We start from the raw sequence: 13,071 nt of genomic DNA on the forward strand, positions 1-13,071 counted from the left end.
GGTGCAAATGCTAGTTTCTTTTTCACATTTCTTTTGTAAACGTTGCAGATTCTTATTCATGCACTGTTGTTCAGCTTCACACTGAGAAGGGAGACAGGAGTCAGCTTCTTCCACTCTTATCTGCCACTTTCCATCCATTGCACTATGCATGTTAAATTCAGGTCTCCTCATGCTTTTTTTAACTTTGCCAACTCATGGATGGGCAAAGTAGAGATGGATTTTAGGTTAAGGGAAAGAACCAGTGCAGAGAAGATTTCATGCCCCTTGAACAACAAAGAGCTTTTTTCCTAGACCCAGAACTTTCTGTTACCTCATCAACAACTTTCAGAGCTGATCTCTGTTGCAAAAGCACTCTTTTTTCTTTTTGACTGGTAGGTAGTAAAACATATATGAGTTTAAGGAGGTCAGCTGGTACTGTCAGTTTGGAAATTAGGAAGCTTTCATGACTGGACAGAAGGATAACTCATTGATGGTTTAATTTAACATTCAAATTTAGGAAGATCTTAAGCAATGTTTTGATATCTTTTACATGGTGGAATTCATGCAAACGTTTTGTATTTTTCTGAGCCTCCCAAACAAATCATTCAAAATGTACATATAAGAATATCTGTTATAAAATATCACCACAGGATGAAAGACTTCATTTGTATCACAATTTTATTTCAAATTATATTTTCATATATCTCCCCACCTACTTCAGCACTTAGACTTGAAGCAAAGACGCATGCTCTGTATTCCTGTTCTAGGTTCGAGCAGTTTGTTTTAAGTTAGAAAGGCTTCCTATGTAACTTTCTTCACATTTATGAGACCAGTTATGTCTCCAAGAGTACATCATATCAGAGGCAAGTATGTGTGGAGGAGGAGAGCTTCTTATTCTTCTATACATGCACGTCCCTGTAAAGTGTGTGTGTCAGTTTCCACATTGATTTACATGAAAATTCAATAGGATCATCACAGACCCAAGGGTATGAAATAAATTCTTAAAGGTATGCACCTGTTATGCGTCCATTGCACTAATCAGATTAATTCAGGTGCAAAAAGGCAATCACCAAGGGAGGGATAGTGGTATCAAAATATGATATTATAATAGTAAGAAATTTTTGAATCAAAGACTATGCTGATTTTAAAATCTGAACAAGAACTATGGCAAATGAACAGGAAAATTAAGTAAGGCCTTTGGATATACAAGGAACATTTGTTATTCCCCAGATGAAGGAGTATCTGGCTCAATATAAGTAGCATGTTGGAGTTTTAAACACTTTAGCTGTGAATCTGTATAGAGAAATAGAAAATAACATTTTTCAGTTATAGAAAAAAGCAATGAAAAGGAAAATATCTCTGCTGCTATTAGTACAGTGACATGTATTTACCTCTTGGCATATCTATAAGTGTATCATGTCTAAGGTGAGATTTCAAAGAAAAGAACTTGGGTGAACTTTGAGGTAATTATCATGGATGGCCCATTTCAAGAAAATAAGACAAACGTAGGGAAAGAAAGCTTTTCTGAGAAATTATTTAGGAAATAATTAGGGACACATCAAATATCAATCTTGTTGTAACTGAGCCTAAATAATTTGAGAACAGGTAGAGAAAAGAAAATAAAGGACACTAAAGCAGGATGCTAGGGCTTCAAGAAGTAACAGACTTTTCCTCTGCTTGGAGAATGTAGAGAATATCTGACATCCTAACATGAGAGTTTGCAAGACCTATTTAAAATTACTCATGCACACATTGGTGGACTTACATGATAAGTTGTATTTAGGACTTTAATACTAGGCCTGAGCACAACATATTTATCACATAAAATGTAGCTGTGGTTTTACATAGCACTCATCCAGGATAAAACACAACAAATATTAACATAAAATTATAGTAGTTCTGTAAAATTCATTTAGTAGAAGACACTTGATCTTGACTTCCATATATTATTGATGAATGTTTGAAGGGCAGAATAAAGGCCATACTTGGGCTTCTACCTAAATTGCTGTCCACAACCAGTGTACCTTAAAGGAAGCACCTAAATCACAATTTGTTCTACCATATGATTGTCACTTCCATTGTATCTTATCTAGTGTCATGAATCACTTTTATTTCATTAGAAATTGAATATCAGATCCAAATTATTCTCATCAAATAGCCACAGTAGTCATTATAATGGAAGAAGTTCCTAGCCTTCCTTGACAATTTCAGCAGCACTCCATGAGCCAGAAGCCTGATCTTGAGACACTGAGTTCCATGGGAAGAAGAGTATGTGCATTAAGAATTGAGCATTTTGGTCTGGAATGAATACATGTCTAGTCTACATTTCTTACCTCCACTGCTGGTAAGAGGGGTGGCCATGTTGTAGCTGATAATTCTGTTTCTTGAGAGAACCCTGAATGATACAATCAAGAAGAATGAATCCTAATGCAAACTATGGACTTAAGTTAATGATATTACATTAATATTGTTTCGTCCAAATGCAACTATCCTAGAATTGTAATGCAAGTTATTAATAATAGGGTAAACTGATTGGGGAAGAAAAGCTTGTACAAAGGAACTCTATATACTTTCTACTCCATTTTTCTGTGTAGCTAAGAGTGCTCTGAAAAATAAAAGTCTATTAATTTAAACAAAATTTTATTGAGTGGTGAGATAGTTGAAAGAAGTTTGAATAAGTGGATATTGTTTAAAGTGAGTGATAGGGGTTTATTGTACTATTTTATCTCCTTGGATATGTGAGAAATTTTCCATAATAAAAGTCCATATAGAGGATTGTGGAAAGAAGGTGTCTGACTAACAGGAAGGGCTCAGTGCACTCACAAAGACAATGGGGATTTTCCAGTTGCATCATCAGTTGGTAGTTGATAGTGGTCCCTCAGTGCCAGGGAGGCTCATCCCCGGGTGTCATGTCCCACGCTGGGGGGAAGGCATTGCATTTACATGCTGAGTTTGGCTTTGAGACTGGCCACATTTGAGTAACATGAAGGCTGACAGGAGGAAACTCCCAGGCACAATGCTGCTCTAGGCCTTTTTCTTATTTTAGGCTTATCAGCTCACAAGCATAGTCATTAGCGTCAGGGGCTCACTGTTGAACCCTCACTCCCTCCCGGTCCCCGCCACTGCACCTGGGAGACTGTCGCTGCTCCCCTAGGGACCACGACAGAGCACCACTGGCCAGGAACCCAGTACCCCCCCTGCTGTGGTTTTTAATTGTTGCCACTATGAGTATATCCAAACATTACCATGCACCCTGGACATATGTTCTGTACAGCTCCCTGTCAGCCATATATCACCTGTCAATGGTATCCTATACCAGTATCCCTCCATTGCCATTGTTGAAACACTCTGTGATCCAGAACTCCCTGAAATTTGAAGCCCAATATACTTTTAGGATCCCTTACTAGCAAAATGGCATATAGCAATGGGTTTAAAGGTTAGATATAGAATACGTGTTGACTTGGAAAAATTCTACATCCTATCTTTTTCAAAATGTATTCACCAAATGAAATGAATGTCCCATGATGATGAAAGAGGTTGTTGACATGGGAGGAGTGGGGTGAGGGAGGTGGGGGGTATATGGGGACCTCATATTTTTTGAATGTAACATTTTAAAAAAATAAAGAGAAAAAATGAAGACACTGGGTGAGTATAAATAACAATTTGAAAGCTTGCAAAGAAAAATAACAGACATTAAGGGAATGAAAGATACAATATGTGAGTATAAAAACACACTAGATGCACATAAAGGCAGATCTGATTGGCTCAAAGATAGAATTAATTATTATGAAGACAGAACACCTGAAATGGAAAAGAAAGGAGAACAGAAAGAGAAGGGAATGGAAAAACTGGAACAGAGTCTCAAAGGAATGAATGGCAATGCAAAATGCACAAACATTTGCATTATTTGTGTCTCAGAAGGAGAAGAGAATGGAAAAGAGGTAGAAAGAATATTTGTGGAAATAATGATTGAAAACTTCCCTACCCTTATGAAAGAAAGAAATATCAATACCCAAGAAGGACCACACACTACAAACAAAATAAATCTGGATAGATCTATCCTGAGACATCTACTATTCAGAATGACAAATATCAGAGTTAAAGAGAGGATTCTTGAAAGCAACAAGAGAAAAGCAAAGCTCATATACAATGGAACTTCAAAAAGATTAAGTGCAGACCTTTCTTCAGAAACCATGGAGGTAAGAAAAAACTGGGATAATGTATTTAAGGTACAGAAGGAGAAAAACTGCCACCTAAGAATTCTGCATCCAGCAAAACTATCCTTCAGTAGTGAGGAGGAGTTCAAAATCCTCAGAGACAAACAAAAATAGTAGCATATGTTGCCAAAACCAGAATTTCAAGAAATACTAAAGTGAATGCTACAGACTGAAAGGAAAAATTAAGGGTGAGAGACTTGGGGAAGAGTGCAGAAATGAAGATTATTAAGAAGGGTATATTAAACTGTAAAAAGATACACAAATGTAAGATGTGACAACAGAAAGCCAAAGCCAAAATGGATGAAATAAATAATGCCTTTTCAGTAATAACATTGAATGTTCATGGCTTGATCTCCCCAATCAGAAGACATAGATTGATGGAATCAATTAAAAAAGATGAGCCATCTATATGTTGTACACAAGAGATTCACCTCAAAGTCTCTTAATTAATTAATTAGAACAAATTAAAAAACATGAGCCTCCTATAAGCTCTCTACAAGAGACCCACCTCAGATGCAAGGACACAGCCAGGTTAAAAGTGAAAGTATTTTTAGTCTCAGGATTTTCACATCCTTTCTGTGTGATTGTGAGTGAATGATTTAATTATTAAATCTACTCAACTTCCTGGATTTACTGTGAATGGTAGGAACTATGACAACTATGAGGGATCCTTGCCCCAGCCCTTCCTGCCTGGTCATGTGATTTCATCAATACCTACTACCACATCCTTTATCTTGTATATCTTCTCATTGTCCCAAACATACATTCATTCCCATTGTCCCATTCTACTTCTGAGACAGTAATTGTAGCAAGTTATTAAACTTCTAGTCTTCAGGAAATGAAGTTATAGTCACAGTTGCTTGAATTGTGCAGAGTGCAAGGTAAAACTGTAATTTATATTTGTATAGCACCCAGTAAACATGTTATGTTAATCTTAGTTCAGGTTGCTTATGGAGCTAGTGATAAGAGAAAAGGACCTTGGTAGGCTGCTAATTTACTTTTCTGAGCTTTCCTCACTTCTCAAGCCTTAAGTATCAGATAACTGACATGATACCTTAGGGGTGCTCAATTTTTCTTCTTTCAATTGATCTAATTTGGGGGAAGAGGAGCAAATACTAATTTAGTTTTCACTTTTATTCTTGGAAATACAATAGATTCTTACTCATCCATGGCTGATCAGCTTCATACTGAAGAGGGAGCTATGAGCCAGTTTCTCCCATTCTTTTCCTGCAACCTTATACCCATTGCATTACGGGTCCTCAGACTCTTTTGGGCTAAGTATGCACGAATTTCAGGTCAAGTAACATGATCAGAGCATATGAAGATTGGATATGTGCCTTGACCTACAGTCAGCCTGTTAACCAGGTCCAGGAGTTTCTGGTAATTCATCATCAATTTTCAGAGCTGATCTCTGATGCAAAAGAGTTATTATTTCTATGCAACCAATGGGTAATAAAACATGTACGAGTTTAAGCAGGATGGCTGGAGAGCAGGATAGCTTATTTTATTTTCAAATCAAACCAAAAGAATTCTGATAACATATATATATATATGTAAAACAAAATTTGCCATTTTACTCATTTTAAGTGTGCACATCATTGGCATTACTTACACTCACTCTGTTGGGCTACCATCGCAATCATCCAGTACCAAAATTTTTCATCACCAAAAACAGAATCCCTATGCTCATTATATATTAACTCTCTATTCCTCCACCTTCACTCTTCAGCCCCTGACAACCTCTGCCGTACTTTTTATCTCTATAAATTTGCTTATTCTAGATATTTCATATAAGTGGAATCATAAAATATTTATCCTTTTGTGCCTAATTCTAACTTAATCCATGTTTCTGGAGCACTTTACCTGAGGCATTGGAGACACCTCAATGAATCACTCTATGAGCCTTCAGGCAAGTTAGTCACAGAACAAATCAATGCAGCCTGAGGAAATAGGACTGAGCTTAATTCCTCATTTTGTTTCCTTCCTTTCTCAGAGGTCCAACTCAAATGGCACTTTGTGGACTTGGAAGGACAGTCCTTTTGCATTTGCTGTGCCCATCCTTCCCTGCCCATAGGTCTCAGAAAGGCTTCTTAATACTACTATAGGATAATTATTTACATTTCTGTCTCAACCATTTTCCTGAACACTGAGCTCCCTGAGAGCAGTCTATGTACATAGATGTCTTTTCAATAAAATTTTATTGAAGTATATCCTTAATACATGAACATAAATCAACAATACAGAGTAAAGTTTGTGATATTACAAAAGAAACATGTATATCTTCATACAGGACTCCCATACAAAACCCTACCACCAATACCATTCATTGTTGATTGAAATATTTGTTACAAACTATGAAATAGCATAGTCAAAATGTTACTACTAACATTAACCCATTGCTTACATTACATGTATTTTCCTTCTAACTCACCTGATTATTAACACCCTGTATTAGTATTATACATTTGATATAGTTCATGAGAGAAAGTTCTCACATTTCTCCTGTTAACCACAGTCCACCTTCCACCACTGGATATCCTGTGTTATACACTCCCATGTTTTGAACAGTCTATTCAAAGTGTACATTCAGTGGCTCTCATTTTCATCACACAGTTGTGCTGTCATCACTTCAGTCAATTTTAGAATGTTTTCATTACTCCAAAAGGAAAAATCCCATATCCCCTTATATCCCCCATGGTTATCTCTTAGAATATATGCCTTATATTTCTTGCCATTGATGCAAAAATATCACAATGTTACTGTTATTTTGTAATTTTATTGAAATGTATTAATAAACCATATAACCCAGCTAAAGCGTACTAGCAATAGCTTTAGGTATAATCACAGAGTTGTACATTCATCACTGCAGTCAATATTTTAGCATTTCCATTACTCCAATAACAAAAACTACTTACCCCTTAGTAGTCACCTCTAAATCCCCCTATCTTATCCCTGCCATATTCATCTGCTTATCTATTTCCAGCTCTATACATTTATTTGTATTTACATTTTTTTACTTTTTTATTTTTCATGTAAGTGTTAAAAGTTACTCCATTAACACAAGATAATAAGTATAATAACGATATATCTGCTTTGATCTGTAGTTACAATCCTCCTTTATTTTTGTTAATTTCTTGATCTCGAGGGTTTTAGGATGATATCCACCCTGATTGTTTCAGACTGATTAGGGACATAGATATTATGGGGCAGAGGAAAGGAATTGTTTTACTTGCAGATGAAGTTAGTCTTTCTTTTGGGCATGGGACTGGTTGATCATCATCATTATGATTGTTGTCCAGGGCAAGCCCTAAGTGCTGGAGAGTAGGAGTTGGCTGCAATACTGCTCAGTTTTAGGGCTTAATCAGCACATGAACAATCTGAAGATTTACATATCAGAGAAATATATTTTAAAGGTAAATTGACATTTCTGACAGGTTCCAGGAGGATGGCATTGGAGTAGGCAGGCAGAGCTCAAATCTTTCACAAAGACAACAGAGAAAATGCCAAAAGCTATCCAAAGAATCTGCTTTGGGCATTACAGACCAAAACAGTACTACACAACTCCCAGGAGTGAAAGGGACAGATAGACAAAGAACCTGAAACAATACATGTGGGTTACCAAAACTCCATAGTGGCCAGGAAGGGCTCCCAACCCCATGCCAAAGATATTAAACTGAAATAAAACCCCTGGCTCACTGCAGCCAAATGAGAGGGCAACAGATGTCTTCCTCCCTGTCAGCCCTTACAACGGAAAAGAGAGGGGGAGTCAGGGAGCTTCTCTTCAGGGAATTTAGCCAGCAGAGCTCACTTTAAATCTCTCTTGCTCTGGCCAGACCAAGACACAGAAAAGCAAAAATTGAAAGAAACGCTCAGTGGAAAGGCAAGTGTCATCTGCTGTCTAGTCTCAAAATGGAGAAAAAGTACTTTAAGGGCTCTTTTTACTCCATCTCCTGGAAGAAAATCTGCATCCTATTAGTGAGTCCCTGGCACAATTTTGATAACTTCAGCTAGGAAATTTTAAAGACCTAGAATAAATTAAACAAAATACTAAAGGTGAGCAATGAAAAAAAAAAAAACAACAATAAGCAAGTGAGAGCAATTGGTCATCAGAGTAAATTCACCAACATATTCAGTTGCCTAGGCATAAACAAATATTTAAGAGCCATAATAGGAAACAGAAAGATATGGCCCAGCCAAATTAACAAGGAAATGTCCTGAAAATATGCAGGATTTAAGACAATTAATCAGAGATAATCACACCACTCTCTTAAATCAATTCAAAGAATTGAAAGAAAATATGACTAAAAAATAAATGATAGTAAGACACTGGGTAAGCATAAAGAACAATTTGAAAGCGTGCAAAGAAAAGTAACAGACTTTATGGGAGTGAAAGACATGATGGATGAGAATAAAAATACATTAGAGGCACATAAAAGCATATTTGAATTACTCAAAGACGTAATTGGTGATTTCAAAGAAATAACCACCAGAACTGGAAAAACCAAGAGAACAGAAAGAGAAAATAATGGAAATGAAGGAACAGAGTCTCAGGGAATAGAATGACAACAGAAATGCACAAATATATGCATTATCAATGACCCAGGAGAAGAGAATGGAAACGGGGCAGAAAGAATATTTGAGAAAATAATGACTGACAACTTCCCAACCTTTATGAAAGACATAAATTTCAATATTTAAGAAGGACAATCATAATAAATCTGAATATACCTACTCTGAGAAACCAAATAGAATAAAAAATAGCAGAGTTAAAGAGAGGATTCTGAAAACAACAAGAGAAAAACAAAGCATTACATACAATGGAACCTCAAAAAGATTAAATGCTGACCATTCATTAGAAACCATAGAGGCAAGAAGAAACTGGAATGATGAACTTAAGGTACTAAAAGAGAAAAACTTTCATCCAAGAATTCTGTATCCAGTAAAACTCTCCTTCATTACTAAGGATGAGTTCAAAGACTTCACAGGAAAAATGATAAGGAAAAATGATAGACTATGTTACCAAAAGACCCTAATTACAAGAGGTACTAAAGGAAGAGATACAGTCTGAAAGGAAAAAAACAAGGGTGAGAGACTTGGAGAAAAGTGTAGAAATGAAGATTATTAAATAGGGTAAATTAAAGTATATAAAGACAATAGTAAGGTCTGACAACAGAAAGCCAAAGGACAAAATTGATGATGTAAGTAGTACCTTTACAGTAATAACATTGAAGGTTTGTGGCTTGAACTTTCTAATCAAAAGACATAGACTGATTGATTGAATTTAAAAAAATGAGCCATAATATATGCTATCTGCAAGGGACCCATGTTAGACATAAGGAAACAACAAGGTTAAAAGTGAAAGGCTGGGAAAAGATATTCCATGCAAATAGTAACAAAAAGAAAAAGAAAAGGGAGAGCAAGAGTTGCAAAACTGATACTGGACAAAAGAAATTTTAAATGAAAAACTGTCATTAGGGGTGAAGATGGTCATTATATATTAATAAAAGGGGCAATTTACCAAGAAGAAATAAATATTTATGCACTTAACCTGAGTGTCCCAAGATGCTTGAGGCACACACTGACAATAATGAAGGGAGAATTACATGTTTCTACAGTAATAGTTGAAGAGTTCAAAATACTACTCTCGGTATTGGATAGAATATATTGACAGAGGATAAACAAAGAAGATAGAGGGTAAATAAAGAAGAGCATGAAATTTATGAATAGTTAAACTAGACCTAAAAGACATCTATAGAGCATTGCACCCTAAAACAGCAGGATATAAATTCTTTTCAAGTGCTCATGGATCCCTCTCTGGGATAGACATTATGCTGGGTCATAAGCCAACTCTCAAGAAATTTAAAAAGATAGAAATTATGCAGAAAACTTTCTCTGATCATAACAGAATGAAAGTAGCAATCAGTAATGGAAAGAAAATGGGAAAATTCATAAATATATGGAGATTAAAAAACATACTCAAATAATCAATGGGATAAAGAAGAAATTGCAAGAGAACTAAACAAATATCTTGAAATGAATGAAAATGAGAACACAACATATCAAAACCTATGGACAGTGGGAAAGTAGTTAACTGACACTGCATGTTATTTATGGAATTGGATGTATAGTCTTTTCCTGAAGATTTAAGCCAGACTTCAACTCAATCTGCTCACTCATGGTAGTGAAATGGGTCAAAGATGGCAAATAAATCAGTCAAGGCAGCAAGAGAATTACGTTTATTATGGTACCAACTGAGAAGTTAATTTTACGCAGAGAAGACTAAGAATACAGGTAAACAAATAATCACAATGTATTTTTTCATGGACTTTTTAATTACTTGGAAACTACCTATTCTAATTTTTAAAATGCATAAAATTCTAACGTTTTAAGGAAACAAGTGTGGGTGGAAAAAAAGGTTAAGAAAGGATAGTATCTTGATCTTTTTTTTCAAGAATTTATTTTCCCATTTGTAGAGTAACATTATTTTAAAATCCATAGTAACTGCAACACCACTATTGTTTAAAAGAATTCCAAAACATATTGTTAAAGTATATTTTTGAAAAACAGAACCAAGATAATATACATTTTATCTCTGAATATTGTGTCATTAAAGTCCACATAATGTCCTTTGTATAAATCAATGTGATGCTAAAATAATATACATGATCTGATTCTTAATCATCCTAAAGGCTCCTGATCATGTATGATATCCAGGTTAGAGTCAATGCCTTTAATGTCATACTGTACAGACAGTTATGATCCTAAACAAAAGAAGGAAATGCTTTAGGTCCAGGAATCTGCTGGCTTAGCTGTTTGCAGCATCTGCTTGACAAGACCATCCTTCCTCTTCAACTCTAGAGTCATACTCCTCTTCAGAGGATTCTTCTGTTGAAGCCTGTTTATATCCTGGTTCTTTTTTTCCTTCTACTACTTTGTCAACCTCCACACATACAATGTCAGAATCGGGGACTTTAAACATTTGTTCTCGTAACAACTTTTCCATTATAGACCGATGACCTCTTGCCCCTGTTTTATGCTCTATTGCCAATTTGCCTATAACTTTCAAAGTATCCTCAGTAACATTCAGTTCACACTTATCCATGCTGAACAAGGCCTGGTACTGAGGACTAACAGCATTATGTGGCTCAGTTAGTATTTGCACAAGTGTTTTGTCCTCTATGCTATGCAAAGGAGCTACTACAGGCAACCATCCCCCAAACTCAGGAATCATGCCAAATTCAGTGATATCTCTGGCTTCCACATGACACAATAATTGAAGTTTTTCTTCAATGTCTTCATGGGTATTTGTTTCCCCACTTGGATTGGCAAGATCTGCAGCAGCTGCAGAATTTCTTCCACTTTTTAAATTAGATGGTGTTCCAAATCCAAGATACTTTTCATTTTTCCTCCCGCTTATGATTCTGTCTAAACCATTGGGAGCACCAGCTGCAACAAACAGGACGTTTATTTTATCACTTGTACTGTTTCTCCATAAAGCTTGTGGGAATTCTTTTCTGGAACATTGACTGGCACCTTCTAGTAGTTATTTATTTATTTATTTATTTATTTATTTAATTTTTTAAAATTCATTTTAAAAAAATATTACATTGAAAAAATATGAGGTCCCCATTCATGCCCACTGCTCCCACCCCACCACACACCCCACAGCAATACTCTCCCCCATCATCATGACACATCCATTGCATTTGGTGAGTACATCTCTGGGCATTGCTGCACCTCATGGTAAATGGTCCACATCATAGCTCATACTCTCCCACGTTCCATCCAGTGGGCCATGGGAGGTTCTACAATGTCCAGTAATTGTCCCTGCAGCACCACCCAGGACAACTACAAGTACCGAAAATGCCTCCACATCTCATCTCTTCCTCCCATTCCCCACACCCAGCAGCCACTATGGCCACTTTTTCCACACCGATGCAACATTTTCTCGATTACTAACCACAATAGTTCATGAATAGAATATCAGTAGTCCGCTCTAATCCTTACTGTATTCCTCCTTCCTGTGGACCTTGGATTGGTTGTGTCCATTCCACATCTATGCCAAGTGGGGGCTTAGATTCCACATGGATACTGGATGCAATTCTCCTGCTTTCAGCTGTAGGCACTCTAGGCTCCATGGTGTGGTGGTTGACATTCTTCAACTCCATGTTACCTGAGTGGGGTAAGTCCAATAAACCAAAGTGTAGGAGCTGAAGTCTGTTGAGGCTCAGGGCCTGGCTATCATATTGTCAGTCCAGAGATTCAGATATATCTTAAACCCCAGCACCAACTACAATTCTGGTAAAGTAACAGGAAAGGCTTGTGAAAAGAGATCACATCTGAGTCCAGCTCCATCACACAGAAACACCAACTCCAAAGAAGGGCCAACTGACATGTCACTGAACTCCATCTGTCATGACCATAAAAGCTGTGGGTCTCTTTAGCCCTCAGAAGAACCAATACCTGGGGTTGTATCTACTTTATCTGTCTCTGAGACTCTGCTCAGGTGTGCATAAGGGCAATCCTTCTGATAACCTCCAGACTCTTTTTTAGAGACTCATAGCCATATAAACTCATTTGTCCTTTACATTTCCCCCTTGATTTAGGTCAAAAAGCATTTTTAACTCCTGTTATTATATGTAGACAGGGATATTCTGCTGGTCCGCGTTGAGCTTTTAATTCAAGGTCATTTTCTAGTTACGTCATCAGCTGGTACTTGGTAGTGATCCCTCGGTGCCAGGGAGGCTCATCCCCGGGTGTCATGTCCCATGCTGGGGGGAATGCAGTGCATTTACATGCTGAGTTTGGCTTTGAGACTGGCCACATTTGAGAAACACGGAGGCTGTCAGGAGGGAACTCTTAAGCACAGTGCTGC

This window comes from Dasypus novemcinctus, chromosome 2 (assembly GCF_030445035.2).
Source record: "Dasypus novemcinctus isolate mDasNov1 chromosome 2, mDasNov1.1.hap2, whole genome shotgun sequence".
Classification (NCBI taxonomy): Eukaryota; Metazoa; Chordata; class Mammalia; order Cingulata; family Dasypodidae; genus Dasypus; species Dasypus novemcinctus.